The following is a 16,658-nucleotide window of genomic DNA, read 5'->3' as shown; positions in this document are numbered from 1 at the left end:
AAGTATTGTCCATACATGGTAAAATAAGTAATAAAAGCAGCACAATACAATACGCAATTAAAATAAGACACTGTTCTCCTTTCCTGCCCCCTTAGTCCTACCTCCCGGAACTAACTGTATCAATCATGAACGCCTTCTCAGAAAGCAACAGGAACCCCTAACAATGGTGGCTGTTGCTGATTTACATGAAATTCAGGGGTAGGTGGTATTGGGTTTGGCTCTGTAGTTTGCGACATAACCAAGAAGCCACGCTTGTGTCACAGTGTACCAGAAATGCCGCCTCCTGTTGCCACAAGGAGGCTAATACAGCCCTAGGCAGTGCATTCTCAACTGAAAGATTTCTATGCAGGAAGCAGTGGGGTAGAAGCAAAAAGAGCTTTCTTCTCATGCACCCCTTCATTTTATGAGGAGGGACATCCTCCCAGAAGCCGTAAGCAGACTTCCTCTCATCTCTCACTCCCAAACAAGAACTGTCTCCTAGCCCTAGACCCACCATGGGCAGAAGAGAATGAGATCCATGACTGATTTAGGTCCATTGTAACTTCTCCCCTGGGTTGGCACATGGCTGCCTCAACAAAACCAGTGTTCTGTTGGCAAAACAGAAAGGCAGTGGTTATTTGGCAGGCCACCGGTGATGACCACAATAAAAATGATAAATTGGGTTTTACTATCTGCCCAGAAATTTTGTATATTCTGTATTTAAATAAATACACTATAAGTACTATGTCATGTATCATTATATGGGTATGCCATATACATGGTCACATACATGTTTATATGTGTATACACAAAAATATCCACACATGATACTTGCTTAGTATCTTACATTTTTAGATAAATGAAGTACTCTATGCATAGTGCTTTGCATACAACTAACACATAGTTGGCTTTCCTGGTGGCTCAGATAGTAAAGAATCTGCCCTCAATGCAGGAGACACGGGTTTGATCCTTGGGTCGGAAAGATATCCTGAAGAAGGAAATGGCAACCCACTCCAGTATTCTTGCCTGGAGAATCCCGTGGACAGGAGAGCCTGGTGGGTCACAGTCCATAGGGCTGCAAAGAGTCAAACATGATTGAAGCGACTTAGCGCACACACATGCGCTTTTAAAAGAGAATGTGGATCATTTTCTAGCAAACACTAAATTTTATTTTACTAGTACTTTAAAAGATTATGCCAGCACCTTTATTAGCTGCATAGCTCCTTTTAAGTGAGATAAGAATTACTGTGGTCAGCAATAAATTCCATTTAAACATAGTGAAATAATTTTGTGAATAACTGCTAGGTGACTGAATGTTTACTTTCTGATGACTATCTAGCCACAAATATTTTCTAATCATGTTAATGTGCAGGCAGAAGTAAGAAGTTAGATATTAAACATTTTTTGGTGTATTTGCATAAAATATTGTGTTAGCAAATGAATTTTGCATTATTGACAGGCTTTTTCTGCCTTTTCATACTGTTCATGCTGATGCTGAAGCTGAAACTTCAATACTTTGGCTACCTGATGCAAAGAACTGACTCATTGGAAAAGACCCTGATGCTCGGAAAGATTGAAGGCAGGAGGAGAAAGGGACGACAGAGGATGAGATGGTTGGATGGCATCACCAACTCTATGGACATGAGTTAGAGTAAGCTCCAGGAATTGGTGATGGACAGGGAAGCCTGGTGTGCTACAGTCCATGGGGTTGCAAAGAGTTGGATATGACTGAACAACTGAACTGAACTGACAGGCTTTTTGCAAGAAAAAATAACTTCTCTACTATTTGCCTAATTTATGCTGCAAGAGAATATGAGAGTTGTCTGAGAAATTCTTATTGGAAGAGAAAGCCATTATAGATAATTTGTGTGTGTGTAAGTCACTTCAGTCATGTCTGCTCTTTGAGACCCCATGGACTGTAGCCTGCCAGGCTCCTCTGTCCATGAGATCTCCAGTCAAGAATACTGGAGTGGGCTGCCATTCCTGTCCAACCCAGTGCTTGAACTCATGTCTCCTAGGTCTCCTGCATTGGTAGGTGGGTTCTTTACCACTAGCGCTACCATAGATACTTTAAGTAAAAGCAAAACATTGTCTTCAAGTATTTGACATAATTGGATGCAAATCTGTGGGAGAAAAGGAAGCAAAGGAGGGTGGTCTCCTTAGTTATCTCTGAACTAGTGTCCTGACCAAGAGTCTCAGGTAGGTGAGTACTGTAATGAGTCTGGCTTCAAGTTGTCTTTCCGTTGACCTCTTATAGTCCGTAAGGCCAAGTTGTAAAATGGCTTGTATTTAAGGTAAAAGCTATATCTTTCAATCCAAAATACATAAATAGCTCACACAACTCAATATATATATATAAATTCAATCAAAAAATAGGCAGAAGACCTAAGTAGATATTTTTTCCAAAGAAGACTTAACAGATAGCTAACAGGCACATGAAAAGATGCCCAACACCAATAATTATTAGAGAAATGAACATCAAAACTACAATGACGTACCACCTCATACCGCTCAGAGTGAGCTATTAAGGGAAAAAACCCCAAAACCACAAATAACAAATGTTGAAGAGGATATGGAGGAAAAGAAACTATTGTACCCTGTTGGGGGGGGGGGGCATATAAATTGGTGTATCCACCATGGAAAAACAATAGGGAGTTTCCTTACAAAAACAAAAATCAAACTACCATATGACCCACAATTCCACTTCTGAGTATGTATGCAGAAAAAAATGAAAACACTAATTCAAAAAGATACATGCACCCCAGTGTTCACAGCAGCACTGTTTACAATAGCCAAGCTAGAGAAGCAAACCAATTAATTGCCCACCCACAGATGAACTGATAAAGAAGATGTGGTAGATACATATACACAGTGGAATATTGCTCAGTCATTAAAAAGAATGAAACTCTGCCATTTGTAGCAACATAGATGGACTCTGATATTATGCTTAGTGAAGTAAGTTAGAAGAACACAAATACTGTATGATATCACTAATGTGTAGAATCAAAAAAATACTACAAATGAATGTATATGGAATGTGCATGGACTCACAGACATGGAAAACAAACTAGCAGTTACCACTGGGGAGAGGAGTAATTTAGGGGTATAGAATTAAAAGATGCAAACTACTCTGTACAAAATAGATAAGCAACAAGGCTATATTGAATAGAACAAGGAATTATAGCTATTGTAATAACTTTTAATGGAGTATAATCACTAAAAACACTAAATCACTATACTGTATACCTAAAATTAATATAATATAGTAAATCAACTATAATTTTAAAAAATTTTTAGCCATGTTGGCATTTTAACACACCACACACACAGAAAAACTGTATCTTTTTGTCTCCCTTTCTCCTTGTTTCTCATCATTTGTCCTAAAATAGATTGCTAAGTATGAAAATATGATTATACATAAGTTATTTAATGGCTAAGACTTCATGTTTTTTTACTTACAAAGCAAGTGGGTTGAATTAAATAACGGCTAAAATCTCCTCCAGGTCTAAAATTCCAAATGAAAATCAGTGATTCGAGAAGTTATTGGTCATCAGAATCAACTGGAGCCCTTATAAAAATACAGGTTCCTGGATTCAACCTTCGGACATTCTGATTTATTCGTTCATCAAATGATTATGGCAGGCCATAATGTATGTAATGCATTACATCCTGGATACACAGTGGTGAATGTAACAGAGAGAGTCCCGCCTTGCCCCATCCAGCCTCTACAGCAGAACTGAGACTGAGGCCAGTAATCTGTGTTTTAAAAATGCTCTCCAGGCAATTCTGACAACTGGACAGTTTAGAAGAGCAATGTTTCAGACCAAATGCAAACAAGAGACATTTCTGGGGGATTGTTCTAATTCTGTTTGGGATGAACTCAGATTCACACTCTCAAAAGACTTCTATATGAAAAAATCTTTAGCTTCTCCAAAGTGTGTGTGTGTATCTTAGATTGAAACATAAATGTTAACAAGAAGAAAACACACACCAGTTGTAGTTACAGAATGCTAGTATGGGTGAGATTTTAGCAAATTAACATTGTTAATTCATACACTAACTACAGACACCAGCACAAGTTAAAAAAATAATATTTGATTTGAAATATTGAGAGTTAAAGCTCAGATGCTTATGCAAATAAATGAATTATTCATTTTGAATTCTATTACTGACTTTGATTTGATTTCTGAAGAACTTTAAAGCCTTACCTTCTTTAATGTCCAACTGTTTGATATTTGCTTAACTGTTTGACTTAATGACCAATGAATGTTGAGATACACAAATAGACAATTTATGCTTGCTCTGATCACACGACTCTATTTTTCTTTAAATAATGCCAGACTTAGCATTTACCAAAAATGAAATTAATGAAAGAATCCCTGTTTGTGCGCCACTAGATTATAAAACAATTTGACCTAACTCCAGGAAGTTAGGTAATTCTAGGAGGCCATAAGGATAAACGTTAACAAAGGAGCAATGAATAGTCAACCTTTAATTGTTTCATTTTTAAGTTAGTCAGACTCTTTATTACAAGTTTTTTTCCCCCCATCAACATCTACATTCCCATATAGCCATTAAAAAAGAAAAAGATACCATTTGAAGCAGTCCATGTCTACTCATTGTAGTTTTTTGTATCAATCAGGGTTCCAGCAGGTGGTTCAAATGAAGAGGGATCACAAGCAGCTGAAGGCTGGGGGAAGGGAATAAGGAAGGGATGTGAGAAGACAGTTCAGTTCAGTTGCTCAGTTGTGCCTGACTCTTTGTGACCCCATAGACTGCAGCACATCAGGCTTTCTTGTTCATCACTAACTCCCAGAGCTTACACAAACTCATGTCCATCGAGTCAGTGATGCCATCCAACCATCTCATTGTCTGTCATCCCCTTCTCTTCCTGCCTTCAATCTTTCCTAGCATCAGGGTCTTTTCCAAAGAGTCAGTGCTTCGCATCAGGTGGCCAAAGTACTGGAGTTTCAGCTTCAGCATCAGCCCTTCCAATGAATACTCAGGATTGATTTCCTTTAGGATTGACTGGTTGGATCTCCTTGCTGTCCAAGGGACTCTCAAGAGTCTTCTCCAACACCACAGTTCAAAAGCATCAATTCTTCAGTGCTTAGCTTTCTTTATAGTCCAACTTTCACACCCAAGGAGGTGGTTAACGTGGAGGAAATAAGGAAAATCCCCAGACTCTTTAAGAAGACAGTTTATAGTGGGTGTTTACAACTCTGCGGCATGCTTCATGCATAGACTATTTACTTGGTGGATCCAGGACTGTCTTCAAATCTAAATTCTGTTTTTGGTTTCAAACAACTTTTTATTTTCTGTTTTCACTAAACTCTACCTGCAAGAATTACATGTTTTTGTGCTGCCTCCTCTTCACATTAGTTAATATATTATTAGTAGTAAATTGTAACAAAGAGCCAAATCTAATACAAAAAATTATTTTGGATTAACTGTAAATTGCTCCTTTAATTAAGTAAGGATAATCCAGAATTTTATTTTGGTGATTAAAATAATAGGATTAAATCATAATTCAGCTTATGCGTACATTCTCTCTTATTATGGGGAGTTGGCCGTGTGGTTACAGAACCTCCGTCACTTGCGTGGGTGTGGGCCTGAGTCAACACTCACACAAAAGCTTGTCTCCTTGAATGCCTGGGTAATTGAAAATGCCAAGACACATTTTATAAATTCAACAAGGAAAAGAGTAATCATCGTTAATGTTGCTGAAAACCTGGAGGAAAAATTGGCTTTGATAGGCTGCAAGATGAAACGACAGCAGCTCAAATGTCATTGCCTAGAGGAGGACAACCAGAGTTAGGCTAGCTGCCACTCATGTGACTTCACGAAAGGTTACCCAGAAGGGATGGCACCCACTGCAGGAAGCAGAAATGTCATTGTCAGGACCTGACGTTCTTGGAGTGCAGGATATAAAAAACCAAAGGCAATTTGTTCCAGAATTTGATAGATTGTGCATCATATAAACTGATCTATACATCCGGAAAGCAAGAATACCTTTCCCAAGAAAACACGTGAAAAAGAGCACGGGAACACTAGTATCAAAAAGAAAGATGCTAGTTACTAGTTTTAAAGGCAAAATTTCCAAATTCTTTTTCTCATGTGTAAAAGTCACCAAAGGTAAAAGGCAGAGGGTGGGCTGTAGGAAAGCCCATTCAATTCCATTCTATTTGCAAGTTTAAAATTTAAGGTAGATTTTGGCCATATGTATATTTACAATTATTTTCAAGTAACCTTAGCAGACTTTATCTCACAATTATTTCATTGTGAAATAATTACATTGTGAAAAGTTTAAGGCTTGATTTTGTTTGCAGCAAATACGTTTCCCAGTTTTTAAAACAAATACTTTCATCCTTCACTCCCTTCCAAGAACTCAATGGCTTCTCACTGCCAATAAGACTGTCACATGATAATGTATTTAGGAATTAGTTAATGATTTGGTTCTCTTTACCCAAATAGATTCAATAGGTTCTCTTTACTACAAATAGATTCAAGGGTTTAGATCTGATAGATAGAGTGCCTGAAGAACTATGGATGGAGGTTCGTGACATTATACAGGAGGTGGTGATCAAAACCATCCCCAAGGAAAAGAAATACAAAAAGGCAAAATAGTTGACTGAGGAGGCCTCACAAATAGCAGAGAAAAGAGAAGCGAAAGGCAAAAGAGAAAAGGAAAGATATACCCATCTGAATGCAGAGTTCCAAAGAATAGCAAAGAGAGATAAGAAAGCCTTCCTAAGTGAACAATGCAAAGAAATATAGGAAAACAACAGAATGGGAAGGACTAGAGATCTCCTTAAGAAAATTAGAGATACCAAGGGAACATTTCATGCAAAGATGGGCTCAATAAAGGACAGAAATGGTATGGACCTAACAGAAGCAGAAGATATTAAGAAGAGGTGGCAAGAATACACAGAAGAACTATACAAAAAAGATCTTTGTGACCTAGATAACCACAATGGCTCTCATCTACAGCCAGACATCCTGGAATGTGAAGTCAAGTGGGCCTTAGGAAGCATCACTGTGAACAAAGCGAGTGGAGGTGATGGAATTCCAGTTGAGCTATTTCAAATCCTAAAAGATGATGCTGTGAAAGTGCTGCACTCAATATGCCAGCAAATCTGAAAACTCAGCAGTGGCCACAGGACTGGAGAAGGTCAGTTTTCATTCCAATCCCAAAGAAGGGCAAAGCCAAAGAATGTTAAAACTACCACAATTTCATTCATCTCACATTCTACCAAAATAATGCTCAACATTCTCTAAGCCAGGCTTCAATAGTACGTGAACCGAGAACTTCCAGATGTATAAGCTGGATTTAGAAAAGGCAGAGGAACCAGGGATCAAATTGCCAGCATCTGTTGGATCATAGCAAAAGCAAGAGAATTCAATAAAAATACCTATTTCTGCTTCATTGACTATGCTAAAGCCTTTAACTGTGCAGATCACAAGAAACTGTGGAAAACTCTTTAAGAGATAGGAATAGCAGACCACCTGACCTGCCTCCTGAGAAATCTGTATGCAGGTCAAGAAGCAACAGTTAGGACCGGACATGGAACAATGGACTGGTTCCAAATTGGGAAAGGAGTATGTCAAGGCTGTATATTGTCACCCTGCTTATTAACTTATTATATGTAGAGTACATCATGAGAAATGCTGGACTAGATGAAGCACAAGCTGGAATCAAGATTGCTGGGAGAAATATCAATAACCTCAGATATGCAGATGACACCACCCATATGGCAGAAAGCAAAGAGGAATTAAAGAGCCTCTTGATGAAGGTGAAAGAGAGTGAAAAAGGTGGCTTACAATTCAACATTCAAAAAACTAAGGTCATGGCATCAGGTCCCATCATTTCATGGCAGATAGGTGGGAAAACAAGGGAAAAAGTGACAGATTTAATTTTCTTAGGCTCCAAAATCACTGCAGATGGTAACTACAGTCAGGAAATTAAAAGATGCTTGCTCCTTGGAAGAAAAGCTATGACAAACCTGGATATGACAGCATATTAAATATGACAGCATATTAAAAAGCAGAGACATTACTTTGTCGACAAAGGTCTGTTTAGTCAAAGGTATGGTTTTTCCAGTAGTCATGTATGGATGTGAGAGTTGGACCATAAAGAAGGTTGAATGTGAAAGAATTGATGCTTTTGAGTTGTGGTGTTGGAGAAGATTCTTGAGAGTCCCTTGGACTGCAAGGAGATCAAACAAATCAATCCTAAAGGAAATCAATCCTGAATATTCATTAGAAGGACTGATGCTGAAGCTGAAGCTCCAATACTTTGGCCACCTGATGTGAAGAGCTGACTCACTTAGGAAAGACCCTGATGCTGGGAAAGATTGAGGGCAGGAGGAGAAGGGGACAACGGAGGACAAGATGGCTAGATGGCATCACCGACTCAATGGACATGAGTTTGGGCAAGCTCCAGGAGTTGGTAAAGGACAGGTAAGCCTGGCGTGCTGCAGTCCATGGGGTTGCAACGAGCTGGACACGACTGAGTGATTGAACAACAACAACCCAAACCCATGTATTACCCTCCAACTCCACCTACACACACAAACGATCCCGTTTGTATTTTTTCTTTTGGGCATAAGGGTTTGTTCAGGGCCTAAAACAGATATAACTTGAAAATAACCCTCTTTCTTTCTTTTTTGAAAGCCTGAATTCATTGTTAATGCAGAACTATTTATCAAAGCCAAGGAGGGCAGGAGAGGAAAAACTCTGAAGAAGGCACTGGTGAGAGAATTTTCTCCAGACTCACTTTCCCGTCATTGAGTTCTTTAAAGAGAAGAACCCTCTACTCCACTCTCTAGAAGTGATCTGAGTTCAGAGGGAAAAGTTGTGTACCTGTCCTCATGGGGATGGACCTCAAGCCTTGTGATGCCTAGTGGAGCCACAGGGGAAGATTTTTCTCAATTTTAAAACTAGCATTAAACTCCTTAGCAACATGTCATTGACAATGTATGATAATGTAAGAATCTTTGGTGAGGAGGGTGTGTGGTACACAGTCCGAGGAATCATATGCTATTTCAAATCTTACTATTACTCACTATTGTTAATAATAAATTTTGTATTCTCAGTGAGCCTTAGTTCACTCTTCTGTAAAATGAGGTATTAAAATCCATCAGGCAACGTTGTGAAAATTAGACATTATGAACAATATACGGCACAGAATCAATAGAAATAAATGACTTAGACTTAACTCTGGAGTGTTAGGAAATTGTTTCTCTCACACACAAAATTCCCTTAGACAACAGTATTTACTAACTTCCCCATCCTTTCAAAAAAACCTTTGGGTCAGTTTTTCATTTATTATTATTGTGGCAAGAACTAATGTGAGATCTACCCTTTCAGCAAAACGTTAAGTGTGCCATGCAGCATTGTTAACCATAGGCACAATATTATTCATCAGATTTTTAGACCTTATTCGTCTTGGATAACAGAAACTTTGTACCCAGGACCAGCAGCCCTCGTTTCCCTCCTCCCCAGCCCCTGGCAACCATGACCCTGTTCTCTGTTTCTGTGAGTTTGACTAGTTTGGATAGCATGTATATCTGACATCGTCATTCAGCATTTGTCCTTGTGTGACTGGCCCTATCGCCACTTGGTACAATGTCCACAGGTTCATCCATGTAGTCACGGATCACAGACTTTCCTTCTTTTTTAAGGCTGAATATTATCAGTATCACATCTTCTTTATCCATTCATCTATTGATGGGCATTTAAGTTTCTTCCAATCCAATAGTTGGGCTATTGTAAATAAACGCTGCAATGAACATGGGAGTGCAGCTATCTCTTTGAGCAACTGATTTCATTTCTTTCTACACCCGGAAGTGGGATCTCTTGATCATATAGTAGTTCCATTGTAATTTTTTGAGGAAACTGTACTGATTCTGTAAAGGCCACCACTGCTGTACAATGGTTCCACTTTCTCCACACTTGCCAATACTTAGCTGTTTCTTCCTTTTGGATAATAGCCATCCTAACACATCAAGCATGACATTTCATTGTGTTGAGTCAGTTCTGTGAACTGCCATTTCTTTTAGATCATTCTTTTTTTTAATATAAATTTATTTATTTTAATTGGAGGCTAATTACTTTACAATATTGTATTGGTTTTGCCATACATCAACATGAATCTGCCACGGATATACACGTGTTCCCCATCCTGAATCCCCCTCCCACCTCCCTCCCTGCACCATCCCTCTGCGTCATCCCAGTGCACCAGCCCCTAGCATCCTGTATCATGCATCGAACCTGGACTGGCGATTCGTTTCATATATGATATTATACATGTTTCAATGCCATTCTTCCAAATCATCCCACCCTCTCCCTCTCCCACAGAGTCCAAAAGACTGTTCTATACATTTGTGTCTCTTTTGCTGTCTCGCATACAGGGTTATCGTTACCATCTTTCTAAATTCCATATATATGTGTTAGTATACTGCATTGGTGTTTTTCTTTCTGGCTTACTTCACTCTGTATAATAGGCTCCAGTTTTATCCACCTCATTAGAACTGATTCAAATGTGTTCTTTTTAATGGCTGAGTAATACTCCATTGTGTATATGTACCACAGCTTTCTTATCCATTCATCTGCTGATGGACATCTAGGTTGCTTCCATGTCCTGGCTATTATAAACAGTGCTGCGATGAACACTGGGGTACACATGTCTCTTTCAGTTCTGGTTTCCTCCAAGCATTCAAAAAAACAAATAAACAATATTCACCTAAATTATTAGTCCTTAACACATTTTGGATCACAAGACCTCTTGGAAAATCTGGTAGACACAGGACTCTTTTACCAGTAAAATGCACACATAAAATAAAAAATACAAATCATTTCTTAGAATGACAGATCCTGGATACATACTCATGAACCCCAGTTTAAGGTCACTTGCCTAGATTAACTGATTCTCCAGCTTCTTTGACACCTAATAATCAAACTCTGGGATTGACAAGCATATTCTTTAAAAAGTAGGAGGCTACATATTTTCCACCTTTGGGAGCCAGCCTCTATCCAAACTGTTCTGCATTTGTAGCACAAAAATTGCATGACTGTTTTCCAACAAAATTTTATTTGTAAAAATAGGCTGTGGGCTGGGTTTGGCCTTTGGGCTTCAGTCTGGCAATCTATGACTTAATTATTTCAAAAAGATTGAATGGATTGCACTAGTTAGAAACTGGGAAATTGAATACACACACACACACACACACACAATATGAAGGCCATGCAAACCCACCATAAAGGTAGAAGCTACTATATTTCCGTTCCTCTGGAATGCCTAGGATGGGATAAGAAACCACAGGGATGATCTTCCTCTCCTGTTGTATTTGATAAGAATCTTTTTTATTTGCATCTGATGGCAACTGGTATCTTCTTTCAAATGTCTTGGAACATCATGAGAGCCATCTGTTGGTGCTTGCTGTCAGTGACATAAAGTCATGTGCTTAGTTGCTCAGTCATGTTCGATTCTTTGCAAATCCATGGACTGTAGCCCTCCAGGCTCCTCTGTCATGGGGTTTTCCTGGAAAGATTACTGGAGCAGGTTGCCATTTACTCCTCCAGGGGATCTTCCTGACCCAGGAATTGAACTTGGATCTCCTGCATTGCAGGCAGATTCTTTACTGCTGAGCACTTTAATTTCTGACTGGAGAGATAGGATTTAAGGCACAGTTGTCTACAACTACATCCTACCATGTCTTGCTAAGGACAACAGGCCTCTTTTTAGGAGTCTGTTCAGGGTTCCATTCTATTCTCTACTTTCTATTACTGTTCCTGAAATTTGTTCTTGAAAAGCACTTTTTATGACATTCACAGTAAAATCCTCCAAAAACTTTAGCAATGTGAGTATAAATTCTATACAATAAATGTCTGTACATTTAAACATCATTGAAAGAAAAACTTTCAAGCATCTTGCTGATAGCTGCCAGCAAGTCCTCATGAAGAATAAACACTGTCAGACTAACCTGATATATTAGGATAAAATTCCCAAGGAGATCAAGAAAAAGAGATAGTTCTAATTTATCATGGCTCTAGGAAGGTTAGGTGATTTAGTTGTATGAGGCAATAAATTTAGAAAACATGGTCCAGACAGCATAACTATTAGGTGAGAATACAAATTGCTAGAGGGTCAAAAAAATAATACAAGGTGTTTTTCAAAGTCAGTTAGGAGCCTAAGTTTTTTTTTTTTTTTTCTTTTTTTTAAAGTTTTCATCACCAGCGTAGATAAAGAAATAAGAAAGTCAACCCAAACAATGTCTTAGAAAAATACACTTTAGGAAAGAGATTTAAGAAGAAATGGAAAAATCTAAATATGCCAATAATCACCAAAGATATTAGTAAGCAGCTTAAAATTTAATTCCTATTAACCTGTCCCCAGATACACTACATGGTTTTAGAGGCCAGTGAACCCAGCATTTGAAAAAGACAATCTCTAGCTTATAAAAACAGTTCTAGAGAACAGAAAAGGATATATTTTCCATGTCAGTTAATTGTGCTGCAGCAACAGCCTTTATCTTGATACCTAAATCAGATTAGGATAACATCACAAGATGATTATCACATGATAATAAGACTTACAAACAAAGGTGATAAATTAAAAATAAAACATTAGTACCTGGGGAAAAAACTCATTTTGAGCAATTTAAGTTTTTTCCCAAGACTATAAGGACAGTTCAACACTAGAAAATACGTTAATGGAATTAGCCTCATTAAAATAGTAGAAGGTGGGACTTTCTTTGTGGTCCCCTGGCTAAGACTCTGTGCTCCCAATGCAGGGGGCCCAGGTTTGACCCCTGGTCAGGGAATTAGATCCCACGTGCCACAATTAAGAGTTCACATGTCTCAACTGAAAGATCCTACATGCCGCAAGTAAAGATTCCAAGTGCTGCAACTGAGACCAGGTGCAATCAAAACTAATAAGAATTTTAAAAAAATAGTAAAAGGAGGAAAACTAGATGATGACCTCAGTGGATACAGAAAAGGCATTTACTAAATCAGCAATCTATACAAGATCAAGGTGGAATTGAAGTGAACTACCTTCTTTATGTGCTTTCCAGGTGGCACCATGAACTTTCAGATGTTCAAGCTGGATTTAGAAAAGGCAGAGGAACCAGAGATCAAATTGCCAACATCTTCTGGATCATCAAAAAAGCAAGAGAGTTCCAGAAAAACATCACTTTTGCTTTATTGACTACGCCAAAGCCTTTGACTGCATGGACCACAACAAACTGTGGGAAATTCTGAAAGAGATGGGAATACCAGACCACCTGATCTGCCTCCTGAGAAATTTGTATGCAGGTCAAGAAGCAACAGTTAGAACTGGACATGGAACAACAGACTGGTTCCAAATTGGGAAAGGAGTACATCAAGGCTGTATATTGTCACCCTGCTTATTTAACTTATATGCAGAGTACATCATGTGAAATGCCGGGCTGGATGAAGCACAAGCTGGAATCAAGATTGCCGGGAGAAATATCAATAACCTGAGATATGCAGATCTGCAGATTCTACCACCCTTATGGCAAAAAGCAAAGAAGAACTAAAGAGCTTCCTGATGAAAATGAAAGAGGAGAGTGAAAAACTTGGGTTAAAACTCAACATTCAGAAAACTCATGGCATCAGGTCCCATCACTTCATGACAAATAGGTGGGGAAGCAATGGAAAGTGTGAGAGACTTTAGTTTTTGGGGCTCCAAAATCACTGCAGATGGTGACTACAGCCATGAAATTAAAAGATACTTGCTCCTTGGAGCAACAGACTGGTTCCAAATAGGAAAAAGAGTACGCCAAGGCTGTATATTGTCATCCTGCTTATTTAACTTATATGCAGAGTACATCATGAGACACACTGGGCTGGAGGAAGCACAAGCTGGAATCAAGATTGCTGGGAGAAATATCAATAACCTCAGATATGCAGATGATACCACCGTTAGGGCAGAAAGTGAAGAGGAACTAAAGAGCCTCTTGATGAAAGTCAAAGAGGAGAGTGAAAAGGTTGGCTTAAAGCTTAACATTCAGAAAACTAAGATCATGGCATCTGGTCCCATCACTTCATGGGAAGGAGATGGGGAAACAGTGGAAGCAGTGTTAGGCTTTATGTTTTTGGGCCCCAAAATCACTGCAGATGGAGATTGCAGCCATGAAATTAAAAGACACTTAACTCCTTGGAAGGAAAGTTATGACCAACCTAGATAGCATATTGAAAAGCAGAGACATTACTTTGCCAACAAAGGTCTGTCTAGTCAAGGCTATGGTTTTTCCAGTGGCCATGTATGGATGTGAGAGTTGGACTGTGAAGAAAGCTGAGCGCTGAAGAATTGATGCTTTTGAACTGTGGTGTTGGAGAAGACTTTTGAGAGTCCCCTGGACTGCAAGGAGATCCAACCAGTCCATTCTAAAGCAGATCAGTCCTGGGTGTTCATTGGAAGGAATGATGCTGAAGATGAAACTCCAATACTTTGGCCACCTCATGCGAAGAGTTGACTCATTGGAAAACACCCTGATGCTGGGAGGGATTGGGGGCAGCAGGAGAAGGGGACAACAGAGGATGAGATGGCTGGATGGCATCACCGACTCAATGGACATGAGTTTAAGTAAACTCCGGGAGTTGGTGATGGACAGGGAGGCCTGGCGTGCTGTGATTCATGGGTCACAAAGAGTCAGACACGATTGAGCAACTGAACTGAACTGAACTGCTCCTTGGAAGAAAAACTATTACCAACCTAGACAGCATATTAAAAAGCAGAGACATTAGTTTGCTGACAAAAGTACATCTAGTCAAAGCTATAGTTTTTCCAGTAGTCATGTATGCATGTGAGAGTTGGACTATAAAGAAAGCTGAGTATCAAAGAATTGATGCTTTTGAACTGTGGTGTTGAAGACTCTTGAGAGTCCCTTGGACTGCAAGGAGATCCAACCAATCAATCCTAAAGAAATCAGTCCTGAATATTCATCGGAAGGACTGATGCTGAAGCTGAAACTCCAATACTTTGGCCACCTGATGTGAAGAACTGACTCATTGGAAAAGACCCTGAAGCTGGGAAAGATTGAAGGCGGGAGAAGGGAATGACAGAGGATGAGATGGCTGGATGGCATCACTGATGCGAGGGACATGAGTTTGAATAGGCTCTGGGAGTTGGTGATGGACAGGGAGGCCTGGTGTGCTGCAGTCCACAGGGTCGCAAAGAGCTGGACATGACCAAGTGACTGAACTGAATTGAGGTGGCACTGATGGTAAAGAATCCACCTGCCAATGCAGGAGACCCAGGAGACTTGGTTTGATCCCTGGGTTGGGAAGATCCCCTGGAGGAGTGCCCGGCAACCCACTCCAGTACTCTTGCCTGGAGAATCCCATGGTCAGAGGAGCCTGGCGTCCATGGGGTCGCAAACAGTCGGGCATGACTGAAACGATGCAGCATGCATGCACGTACCTTGTTCATATACACTATGCTCAGAAATAAGACTGGACATTGTTAAGATGTTAATTCTTCTGCACAAAATCACTAAGTCCAGTAAAGGCTTTTTCATGGAACTTGACAAATCAATGTTAAATTTTAGATGGGAAAGAGCAAAAGGGCAGGAAGAGCCAAGATTCTTTTGAGGGAGAATAAGGCAGGGCTTCTCTCTGCCAGACATCAAGACTAAGAAAGCTGTGTGTAATTAAGAGAGTAATTAGCATTAATGATTCTGTTCAGATTGTTTCTGTAAAGCATCCAAAATTTATGGCCAAGGAGGAGGTGGAAATTGGGCTAGGTTTGGAAGCGAGCCTTAGAAATAATGAAAGACTTCGGACTCAAAGGGCAAAATTAGGACTCTTTAGTCTGATGATTCTAACAATACTGTACAAACAATGGTAAACACGCTAAAAGGAATACTTTAGAGGTATATTCAAATTTAAAGCAACAAAAGTTAGTTCATAGCTGCTGTTCCTTTCCACTGACATAAACACCTGAGATGCCTTTTAAATGTAGTACCAAGAAATTTGGCTAAAATAGAATTTCTGTGAAGTGAGATATGGAAAATATAATAAAGATTTACTGAGAAAGAAGCTAAAATGTCTCGCTTTGGATGTCTTCAAAAATCAGACTGACTTTTAGTCTGTCAGGAAATGTGGGTGTTAAATTTACTAAAGGTGTTGAAAGTCATGTTTGGCTACGTCAACTGTTTCTAGTCATGAATTCTAGGTATAATGTGAAGATGCTCTCTTATGTTGAGACTGAGGGGAAAATTGAATTGCACTAATTTATATGCATTGTTTTCTCTCTCCCCATGACCTCCTTTCACTTCCCCAAATACAGACACGCACATGCTTTTCCAAAGTAACTGCTCTCATTCAGCAGCAAACATGTCTCCAGGTACTCAGTTAAAAATCTACTCAAGGAGTATCATTGTCATCCCTACATTGTGGAAGCTCTAAACTCAAAATATAATAAGGGGAGGACAGATGCCATTTACCCAGGCATGTACTTATGTATTTTTAGTCTCATTAAATTCAAAGCAAACTGTGGGATGATTTATGAAGGATAAATAATAAGTTTGAAACAAAGAAGTCAGATGATCATTTAAAATTTGCAGTGAAAGTAAATTTGATTATATAGAAGTCACCTTTGTTACTATTATATATAATCAACATCTAGTTGGTTATGTATATAAACCATGGTT

This window comes from Bubalus kerabau, chromosome 7 (genome assembly GCF_029407905.1).
Source record: "Bubalus kerabau isolate K-KA32 ecotype Philippines breed swamp buffalo chromosome 7, PCC_UOA_SB_1v2, whole genome shotgun sequence".
Taxonomy (NCBI): domain Eukaryota; kingdom Metazoa; phylum Chordata; class Mammalia; order Artiodactyla; family Bovidae; genus Bubalus; species Bubalus kerabau.
Note: the sequence above shows the minus strand (reverse complement) of the source record.